Consider the following 12,381-nt stretch of genomic DNA (forward strand, 5'->3'; position numbering starts at 1 on the left):
AGTTCCTAACAGAGTTTTAAATGCTTTACCTACGAATTAAAATATGTATAAACCAGTGCTTGAGACCGGAATTGTATCTTTTTTAATATACCCTGGACGAATACTGATGACTTGAACTTGACACAGAACATATGGACTCGACATAATAAATTTTCTGTACAAACCTACAAATTTGTATAATCTTTTTATGTATCCCCCCTCCATTTTTTTTTTTTTTTTTTTTTTTTGAATTTGTCTGAACGACTTTGTCTAGTCCAGCTATTTTATATATTTTTAACCGTAATTTTGTCTCAAAAAATTAGCTCAAATAAGGTATATTATTACACTGGTCGACAAAATTTAATTTTTTTTTTTGCATGTACTTTGGCAACGGATTCTTATAGAATTTGGGCTGCTAATTCCGAATGTATGCTTAGATTTGCCACATCACATCAAGTTTTTTGTGACATGTGATATTTAATATCTGTGGATGTTTACATAAAAAAACCTATAATGATACCACGTGTTCCTGTTATGTATGTATCTTTCTCTCTCTTTGACTCGAGTACTTAACGTGTTTCAATATATATCTCAATGTGTGCCAGCTCTTCCTTTAGCAATCAATATATCCTTTATTTAACCCAATCTATACCAGTAAAACTCTCATTCGATATTATTTCTTGTGTTGCTCTCATTTGGATTTAGTAAATGTTGGAGATTATATATTAAATATTTTTTAAATCACCATCATAGCTGTTTACGAAATCCAAACACATCTGTATAAGTTTATAAGCTACCCATGTCTACATCCTCACGGAGAAGAAAGTGCTGTAGCGACCCAGATATATTCTGATATATCTGTGGATGCGTCACTTTATCACCTCAAAGACGGAACATAACTCACTTCGTTAAGAGTGTGTACCTTGCTTATTTTAAAGTACCGCTTGGAGACCAAAACAAAAAATGGGCACCTCACATAGTATGCACGACTTGTCTCCTCATTCGGACACAATAACGGATAAATAATGAAGCACATACTTCAGTCGATGATGATGATGATTCAGATGCAAATTACACACCATTGGGTTCATTGTTTGGTCAACTTCTTCTGTATAGTCAACCTGAATTGAATGACCTTATTCGAGATTTGAATTTACCTAAACAATCTGCTGAGTTTTTGGCTTCCAGACTGCAAGAGCGAAACATGCTTGCCCAGGGCACAAGTGTCACATTTTATCGTAACAGAGATGCAGACCTGAGAAAGTTCTTTGATTCCGACAATCACTTTGTATACTGCAGTGATATTGAAGTGCTTCTTGTGGCTATGGGATTATCTGCGTATCATTCAAGTGAGTGAATACTCTTTATTGATAGCTCAAAAGAAGTTTAAAGTGTGTTTTACTTCACAATGGTACCATATATGGATATATCCCTATTGGACACTCAGTCTCCATGAAGGAGGAGTATGGAAACATCAAAATAGTACTTTGTGGATTCAAAAATGGTGAGCTTCCTTTTGGGTCAACAAGGAGGTTACGCAAAATACCCTTGTTTCCTTTGCTACTGGGACAGTAGAGCTGACGAGGATCACTGGGTTAGAATGGAATGACCATTAATGTTGGTACCTGGAGAGAAGAATGTCATTAATGAACCACTAGTTGATCGAAAAAACATCCTCCTTCCACCATTGCATATCAAACTCGGTATTATGAAGCAGTTTGTAAAAGCTTTTGATCACAATGGTGATTGTTTTCAATACATATGTTCAACCTTTCCGAGTCTTAGTGATGCGAAGAAAAAGGGAGCGATATTCGACGGACCCCAAATCAGTACATTACTCAGGGACATACATTTCATTGAGAGGATGACCGCTGTCGAATCTCGAGCGTGGACTGCATTTACTAATGTGGTGCAGGGTTTTCTTGGGAACAAGAAAAACGACAATTACCAAGAGATTGTGGATGAACTTCTCCTTAGTCTACGAGAGCTCGGGTGCAGAATGAACATCAAACTGCACTACTTACACGGTCACCTGGACACGTTTCCAGACAACCTTGGAGATGTTAGCGACGAACAAGGTGAGAGGTTCCACCAAGACATTAAAGTCATGGAAGATAGATATGAAGGTCGTTGGGACTCGCATATGATGGCTGATTACTGCTGAAGTTTGATGAGGGATCATTCAGATGCTCTACATAAGAGGGCGTCATCAAAGAGGAAGTTTACCCAAAAAATGAAGTAATATGTTTGTCTACAAACAAAAATACACTGTTCCTGCATCTACTAGTTTGATAAAACATTCTATGTTTGTAATAATATTGAATTTTGTCAAATATGTGTTAGTTCTTTCATGTTTTGTATTTTTTTAGTTTTGTATGTTTAAACAAAATTAGATGGTTGTGTCTTGTATTGAAAAATAAAATAAAACCTTTTAATCAACCTATAGTTCAAAAACCTCATGTGATAACCAATAACTAGTGAAACATTGAAATCAGCAGCCAATTTGCAAATAAAATCACAGAAAACAAAAATAATGTATTATTTTTCTCGCGTAAATGAAGGATTTTTAGTATGTGTTGTAGTATTTTTTCATCACCCCGTTATTCAAAAACTTGATGTGATAGGCAAAAACTAATGACAGATTTGGAATTAACAGCCAAAATGGAGTTAGATTCACTTTAAGAACCCCATACAAGGAAAATTGTGTTGGCCAGTGTCTGCAAGTGGTGGGCTAGCGGGGCTTTAGCTCCCCAAAATTAAAGAATTTTGGCTTTTTACCAGATTTTTTTTTTTCAGAATAAAAAAAATTAACACGAAAAAAGTTGTAAAAATTGTTAAATTAAATATTTAATTTTTTTTTTTTCTAATGAATTTAATTTTAGGTGAACAGCTGTGGATTTTGAAATTTTTTAATCTTTTTGAACATTGACATGAATTTTTAAAATTTTTTTGTGAATAGCTGTGGATTTTTAAAATTTTTGCCCGTCGCTTTTTATATGATATTACTCAGTCATTTTTCTTATTGACGTAGACTGGTATAAAAAAAAAGAGGAATGAAGCACCTCACACTCTAAAATTGCTGTGGGGAAAGAATAAATTATTGTATTCTTTGATTTTTCCATTACTGAATATCCCACCAAAGAGAAGATGAGCTTTCAATTATACATCTATAATTTATTAATTGTTATTAGCACAGAAATTTATTGATGTAACCCTTTTCTTTCTTCCTCACACTCCGAATCCGTTTCTTTTCTTTTCAGTTCACACTCTCCATCCATCTTCTTATTTTCAGTTCATACTTCGAATCCATTTTCTTTTCAGTTCATCCCTTGCATTGTTTTCTCATCGTACTTTCTGCTACAACTTAATCAATATTATTGAAAATAACTCTGACTCATCATAGGAAGTTCATCAACATATCCAATCTCATATGGTCTCTCACTTTTTCTTTTAATTTTCTCAAGTTTAAAATGCTCTTATCTTTCAAAAACGGACTGTTAGCTTCTGACCCAAGCAAATTGCACTTGAAACACTAAATGAAGGGACTCAAACTAATCCTGTGAGGCGGGTAGGAGCGAGTGCTACGGCAACCCTAGCTCCTACTTCCATTACTTTATACTTATAATAAAAAAAAACAATAATGGTAGCAAGCTTGAAATATATATATATATATATAAAAATTACATTACCAACTACTAAAAATTTCACACTCAAGGAAAAGTTTAAGATTTATAACTCTTTATATATAACACCTATATAACAAGAGTCACCAAATTAAGGCAAACACAGAAATTCATCTGACTTACTAACATTGCCAGAATTATTTTTTTAAAACTTTGATAAATATGTACTTGTATTTTATAATATTTATTTATGTATTCATGCATAATTTTAAGAAACCCAATAAATATTCTCTTGTCATAATAGGGATCTTGCGAACATATAGGTAAATAAAAAAATACGTTGTATTTTGTTGCAAGTTCCCAATTTTTATATTTCTTTTTAGTGTTCTGAACGTAGATTGTTTGAATTCGAATTGAATTAACTTTTGCCGTAAGAAGAAGGACGGTATAATGTCATCACCTTCTCTAGAGACGACGCCAAGGACCATGATGGAGGAGCAGGGAGTTTACTTCAGGATAATCTTAGCATTGATCTTTGCTATCCCTCTGTCATTCATCTTGTTGCTGTGGGTGTGGACGGTGAAACTTTTTTCGTCCGATAAAAATATCAGAGTAGGAATTTAACCAATCTTCAGCTGTCTGAAGTTGCTGGTGCAGCGCTCCAGGTGCTTGGCTTTGTACTGGAGATAATGTATGATATCCAAGTCCCAGACTATCTTATTCACCTTCATCGTGCTCACAGATGAGTCCTTTGTCAGCTTCAACATTGGTTTCGTTGGATTTGCCTCAATTGACCTCTTCAGTCCGGTCTGGAATGTTGAGATTATCTTCTTATCACTTTGCAGCTTTTAGGGATTCCTTGTGACGTTGGCCGACTCATTTTGTTGCGTCTTGACGAGGGAGAGACACAATCTTATTTATAATAGGAGAGATCCAGGATGACCGGGAGAAATGAGGAGAAGAATGCACGTGGAGGAATGAAACTACACACTGTTTATACGCTCATGTGTATTCTAACTATACTCTAAATATATTTACAAGAGACGATACTATTTATAACACGTAAAACACAGTACTTATATAAGAAGATAACAACCAGAAAGGACATATTAAATACATAACATCACCCCCCAAGCACCAAATCCATGGCGGTGCTTAAACAGGTTCCTCTCAATGAACAGCAGCCTATAGATCCGCTCCATCCATGTCCAGGTGAGGACAAAGCATTCTTCCTTGTATTGCAAAAGTTTATCTCCATAGACGTGCCGTGCTCTCAGCACGCGCACCGGAGAAAGGAGGACAATACTCCTCATAAAGGTTTTAAGGACCCGAGCACCTTGCTCGTCCCTGGGAGAAATAACATTCACCCTTGTTGAGGTTTTAAGGACCCGAACACCCTGCTCGTCCCTGGGAGAAACAACACTCACCCTTGTTGAGGTTTTAAGGACCCGACCCTGAGCACCCTGCTGAGTCCCTGAGACATCTTGCTCGATGTACCCTCATCCAACTCGGGATGATCCACAAGAGAGACCGTTCCACATCCATCAACCAATGATGTGAACGGGAGAGTAGGAACAGTAGAGAACCAAAAGTGCGTAGGAACAAATCCATTTTTAATTATGTGGTCCCTCACCCGGACACACACTTCACTTCTTGAAAGTGACCAAGGTTCTCTTCCTTCCTCCACGAGGCCCAAACATAGGCACAGTCCATATTGCTCCGCCTTCCGCAGACGAACGAGCGTTCTCCCCATCGACGAAAAAGGGCTACCCAACTCCAACAGGGCTAGCTTCGCCGACAATCCCACAGCAGGGAGGTCACGTGATCCTGATCCCATTCTCGTCGCCAATGTTGCGTCTTGACGAGGGAGAGACACAATCTTATTTATAATAGGAGAGATCCAGGATGACCGGGAGAGATGAGAGGAAGAAGGACGTGGAGGAATGAAACTACACACTGTTTATACGCTCATGTGTATTCTAACTATACTCTAAATATATTTACAAGAGACGATACTATTTATAACACGTAAAACACAGTACTTATATAAGAAGATAACAACCAGAAAGGACATATTAAATACATAACACATTTATCCGCTTTACAACATAGTAGACTGTCGAACGGGGGTACCCTATTCGTCGATGATAGCCCTTGTGCCGTTTTCTGTTCTAGCTATTTCAGCAATAGTTGTGGTTAGCATCGCTTCTATGGTTGGTTTTGATACTTTCACGACAAAATAAGAGACAAAGGATTGCTAGACCTTCCAAACTCTCATATATGGCCGCTAACTTGACTACAATGTGCTCGTTATTCATCTTTGTGAACTCAATTTCTTGTGAGAATTTATCTACTAAAGCCTGTATATAAAATAATGAATGTGAATTTAGATGAGGGTTAACAAAGGTCGTGTATAGGTAAAGCACAGCCAGTGAGCGCTTTAGAGGCTAAAGTACTCATTAAAAGGATTAAATATTTTTTTTTGTTGTAAGAGCTACACTTCTCCCGATATCATTTATATGAATGTACATATGCACTTATACCTGTAGACACGCGATAGATGTGATTTTTTGGGTATTATCTTCTATATTAAGAAAGACAAGTTAGTCGACGCTTAATTACTCCGAGTGCTCCTTGTACACTCACTAGTACTATATCAATTCTAGAATCCTTCTAATGTAATTTAATTATGTACCTACACAAGTATATGTATGTATATAGTTTTAAATTAAAATTCCATGGGGAATATGAAGGCGCCATGATATGCATAGTATGTATTTGGAATGAACAAAATACCATCTTTTTCTCTTTAAAAATAAATACCTTTGCTTTTTTCCTATATACACACACACACACACACATTCACGTACATCCACTATGTGTGTGTGCTGTAGCCCTTATAATATTCATTTTACTACAAATTATATAACTAATGAAAATAAAGGGGGAAAAACCCTTTCAAGCAAATAATAGAATCGCAGAACATATGATGGTACTTGGATATAAAGGTCCTGGGAAGGGGGGCAGGAGGGGATTCAATGAAATCAATGTCTAAATTACATACACTGGCAAGAAAATGTTTGGAAAAAAAAATACTTTTTCGTCATTTTTATCAATGCTTATGACTTTATCAATATCTTTTAATTTAACCCGATGAAAATCATTATAGAAAATAGATCTATAAAACATTTGTTAATTATTTGTCTGTAAAAATCCAGGTATTTTGGACAGGCTTAATTTCATATGTAATGTTTATCTCTGGAAAGTATGAGAGATTGGTAGTTAATTTCTTCAGAATGGTTATCATTCTATCCTGAAGATACAAGTCATTCCTTCTGAACAGAGATTAATCGGAAGTAAGTTTGTTTTTCTACAAGACAACGAGCCAGAACATACATCCAAGCTCTGCCAAAACTTATTGGAATTGAAAGAAGCCTCTCATATCTGATCTATTATACAATGGTCAGCTCAATCTCCTGATTTGAACAAATAGAGCTATTGTGGGAACCCCTTGACAGAAAAGTGATAGAAAAGTACCCCACAAGTAAGAATGAGTTGTGAAAGATTTTGAAGAGTGCTTGGAAGGATATCACACCTGTCTACCTTGAAAAACTAACAGCAAGAATTCCAAAACCCTGTAAAACAGTTATAGCGACAACAAATATAATAAATACATTTTGAATTTATATTATATGGAATCTTAATTTTTCTTCATTTTAATAGCCTAATGATAAAGTCATAGGTAGTTCGAAAAATAAGTGAAATTCATTTTTTTAATAACTTTTTCCTGTCAGTATACATATATTCACACCCCACTAATTAGTTACATATACATACATATTTACGTAAGTAAAAATATTTCATCAATGACTCAAATGAAAAAGAAGAAGAAAAGTGCTGCTTTTTTGCAGAGTGCAAAAGCAAATATTTCCGTTGAGTAAAAGCAATACTTCATTTATAAACTGATTTGGTCAACAATATTTATCAAAATTGTTGACAAATCCCAAAGGCGTGATCTAATTCGATATGGACTTGATTAGAAGAAAAAAACGACTTAATACGGTTCCTGAAGATAGTACAGGCTTTTACAATTTTGTCCTCAGGGTAGTTGGCCTAGACCTTGGAGATTAATACTTTCATATCATTCACATTTGAGTGTGGCGTTGGATTTGTGATGCCCTCACGAGGGGTTCAAGTTGGGGGCCATGTGTTCTTGGACCACAAAACAGCAAAGTTTTGTGCACAGTACTCCACTTCCTTGGGCTCTGGACATCCTTTCGGCAATGTTCTTGGGAAAAGGATGGTCCTCACATTGAATGCGACGATGGAAGATATGCCTTTTTGGGCTATATGTAGTCAAGCAAGCAGGATACCAGACGTCTTTTCCCCACCTATTCAAGTATTTGGTGGCCAATTTCGAACAAAAACTGCATCAAAACAAAGGTTACTAAGGCAATTATATTATCTAAGAAATTATGCAACATTTTACTCAAAAAAGTAATTTAAATACTATTAAATTGGGGTGAAATTTTTTGCTCCCCACCCTTTACACAAATCAAACACAAAACGATAGCACTGCACCTGATGGATACTTATCAATTAATTTATTTTCAAAAATGGAGAAAATTGATCTCTACTTTAAAAAATCTCTACCTGCTCTTGAATTGCATGAATTTGTATTAGACCTATACAGGGTAGGGCAGCAAAACTTGTACTCGAGAGATGGATTTAGAAATACATCAATAATTTACTAGTTTCATTAATAGGCAAAAAAAAAAAAAAAAAAATGTTAACAAAACATGTAGATAAGGTTTTTGCAAAACTTTTTTCATTCATTATCAATCAGAGCCTTTATACGTCACCTGAAGGCCATGCAAGAGTTGATGACAAACTCCTCTGACAAGTTGTCACATGACAGCTGCATTTTTGCTTGTTGTTCGCTCATGATGATGAAATGACTCTATGATTAGTTTAGTTTGTTTACGTAAAAAGGACGGCAGAAACAGATTATCAAAAAATAATCACTCAATCTTTCAAAGTAATGAGAAAATAAACATGAATTAACAGTCACATTTTACTGCCCTATCCTGTATATGTATTTATATATGGGTATATACCGAGTGGTCCATTAAAATCTGAACACTTTGAATTTTAAACATCAACAAGATATAAATTATTAATTAGCAATATAATTTCAGCAAAATTAATACACTAAACAGATGTGTGTCTGAGCTCTCTTAATCATTAATGTAGCGGACCTTAGCGATAATGATGACTTTCAGGTGGCGGCAGAAGGCCTGGCACCCACTGCAGATGTAGTTATCTGTCATGGCGTCCCTCAAGGGGGGTCAAAAGTGCCTCAAAGCATTAATTTAAAACTAATTCAAAAGAATCTTGCAACAAAGGAGATGGGTTTCTTTCATTGGTGGTGTCAAAAGTGTTCTTTCTACCCCCAAAAAGCTGTTTCCACCCTCTTTTTTGATAATTCTCTGGGTAGTCTGGTGTGAACCCCTGAGATCTATTGCATGGGACCTCATGGACTTGGGTGGATCCGCCTGGGGTGTTTTTTTAACTCCTCCGGGTACAGTTTACCATTTTTTACAGAGCCCTTATTACTTTAGCGTTTCAGACTTGCTGACGGTGGTCATGGAGACGCCCAACTGCTTGGAGAGAGGGTATGTAAATTCTTCGATCCTGTTCAAGTATCACTTTTTCGACTTATACGTAAGCTAGAGATTTCAGGCTTTTTGGTTTGTTAAATGAATTTTTTAATAAAATAAATCCTGAAAAAAAAAAAAATCCAGAAATTTTTTTTTACAAAAAATTATTGATTATTCATCAAGTCAACAATTTATTGTTTTGGAATCAGCCCCTCCAGCCCCTAGACATCCCTTTTCAATATTAACAAACTAACCATTTATAAAATATTTTGTAAATAAGTTTCATTCTAAAATTACTTGTGGGTATATGAATTCATTTTAGAATACTATGAATTGATATTGTCTTTAATTTTATCAAGTTTTATTTTAGTCCAATTGGATTCATTTTTTGGCTCTAAACTTTATCTATAATATATTTAAATATGAGGGAAGTTTTATTTTTTGTTTTTATTTTAGAGATATTTCAATTTGAATAAGAAATTTAGTCTACAACAGAAATATTAAATTTGACATGTGCTAATTTAAAAGAAAATAATGAAATAATTGTTTTTATTAACATAATTTTGTATTTTTAATGTACCTATTTCCTTTCTAATTCAATTTGAACTCTCTTAAAAATATCATTTTTTATTTTTTCCCTATTTCTAAAGTTGTCAAAGTGAAAACCTTTGGGCGATTTGATGTGGAATTTCCCTTGTATTTACTTTGTTTCTTCAGCTTACTTCAAATGAATCTAAATTGAATTGTTTAATGAAGTTTTGATTGAATAAAAAAAAAAATAACATTTAAGCATTTGTGCAAAATAACCTTACTTATTTATTAATGACTAATAGTTAAAAATAATTCTATTTCATCCTAATTATTTAATGTTGCATTATAAGTAATGGTAATTGCCTGGACTAGAGAAATTTGAAAATAAGAACCTGTTTATAAATAGGTTAAAGTTCCATATGTCCAACAACTATAGTTTTTCATCAGGCAATTGCTAACATCTAAATGATTTTTAAAACAATGAATGTGGCAAAAGATTTAGAAAGTGCATGGAGATGGTTTTCATACAATTTATCTTTCTAAATATCTATTTTACATACATTTAGCTGTTGGAAAACTATGTCATTTTCTCCGATACAAATAATTTCAATCTAGGTAATATATGTGCTTAAGTACAAATTGTACCTTGCAAGAGCAGATTGTGCGAGTCCGCAGGATTTTATTTTGGGGTGGGCTTTTTTGAGAAGATACAAAAAGCTTTTTGAAAAAAATGTACGAATCTTTGACATTTATTTTTATGAAAAGGGAGAATTTATTTAGTGTTGCCGAAAAAAATAATTTATTTGCGGGAGGCTACAGCCCATCCAGCCAACCCCCTGCGGACGCCCCTGTATATTCTATTGCATCATCAGCAGTGATAAAAATCTTATTTTTAATGGGAATGTCAAAAAAAGAAACTGAAAATGAACATGTTAACCCTGACAAGTTGAAGAATATTTTGGAGGAGATCAGTTGTGACAAGGGAGAAGGGAAAGAAGGAAATAAAACAAGGAGATTGGCAAGAATGACTTCCATGTGGGTCATCAATTCCAACTAGGACTTACAACAATTATAACTCTGCAGCAAATATTTTGTAGTTACGCTCGTCTTTTATGAGCACACACGAATGTTTAGTCAGGCTCTGAAAAAAATAGGCCAGTTATATTTTTTGAGAAGATTTATATCACTAATCATTCAAATTACCAGCAATAAATTGATGCTATCATTTCATATTGATCTTTTAAAAAATACATGTTTATTATGTACCATAACTATGGTCATTAAAACTTTGTAATATGCCATTTGATAATTATACATTTGTAATTTGTATCAAAGTAGACAAAAAATTCAAACTAACATTCAACTTTTGCATTATCCTTGGCAAAAATATTCTTAATTATTCACTTTAAGTGTTTTTTTTTTGTTAGTTAAATATTTATAACTGCTTGCCATACATACATAAAATAAAAGTTTAACAATATAAGGCAACGAGCACAGCAACACAGCGGGGTATTTCTGCTACTGCAGAAGATTCTAAAGCCCAGTTTACATTAAAATTTTCTTCATAATATATTCACTATAAGTTATTTATCTCATTTTGTTTTCAATTTCTACAATTTGCCAATACAAGTTACAATTTGTAGAAAATCCCAACGCCATCTAAATTAAAAAACAAATGTTGCCTGTCAGTCTGTAGAATATATGAAAACAAGTCATCAGGTACAATATTTTTTGTGCTCAATGATGTATATAATAAATATATATTGATCTAAGAAATAACAATGTAGTCGTATTAGTGAAATATTACAGGCGTTTGTATGTAGCATCGAACGTGTATAAAAGGTGCACTGTATATAGTGATCCCTGATGTATATCATATAAATATTTTTTGATATAGGAAATTATAATGACGTCGTATTAATGAAATAATGCAGGCGTGAACATGTAATATCAAATATACAGCTCTTTCTGTTTGTTTTTTGTTAAGGCTCTCATATTCATATCATAATACTAATGCATTTTCAGTATATTTTAAGATTTGAATTACATATAAACGTTGGTATGTTCTAATCAATTTTGTTTATTTTTATTAGTGAGTACTCTTAAGACTAAAGTACTAATGCGTCATCCTTAGATATTAAGTCTTGTTTTTCAAACTTTAATTATTATTCTTTTATTCATGAGGACAGAATGAACCGTATGAATGGATATAAGTATTGAGTAGATACGTGCGATTGTGCTCACGAAAAGTGGAGGGTAACACTGGTGATTGATTACCTTGGGACTTATTAAAGAAAAAGTAGTCTTTAGGTCTACGCTTAATTACTCCGGGCAATACCGGGTATTACGCTGGTGTACAAATAAATCGAAATTGGTTCATCATATGAATTTTCTTAGGTCTTGAGATTTTTTGAGTCCAATGAGTCCTTTCGTAATAGTCTCAGGATCCCAGATTCACGATTCCTTACTCCTTATAAAGTATAAAAAGTAAACATTTCCTTCCTTATTATTATTTATAAAGTATTTCATCACTACATTTTTTCTTTTTTTTCTTCTTTTCTTTGATACAACAGTAAAGTTCGAACCGG

The sequence above is a fragment of the Lepeophtheirus salmonis genome, chromosome 7 (assembly GCF_016086655.4).
Source record: "Lepeophtheirus salmonis chromosome 7, UVic_Lsal_1.4, whole genome shotgun sequence".
Classification (NCBI taxonomy): Eukaryota; Metazoa; Arthropoda; class Copepoda; order Siphonostomatoida; family Caligidae; genus Lepeophtheirus; species Lepeophtheirus salmonis.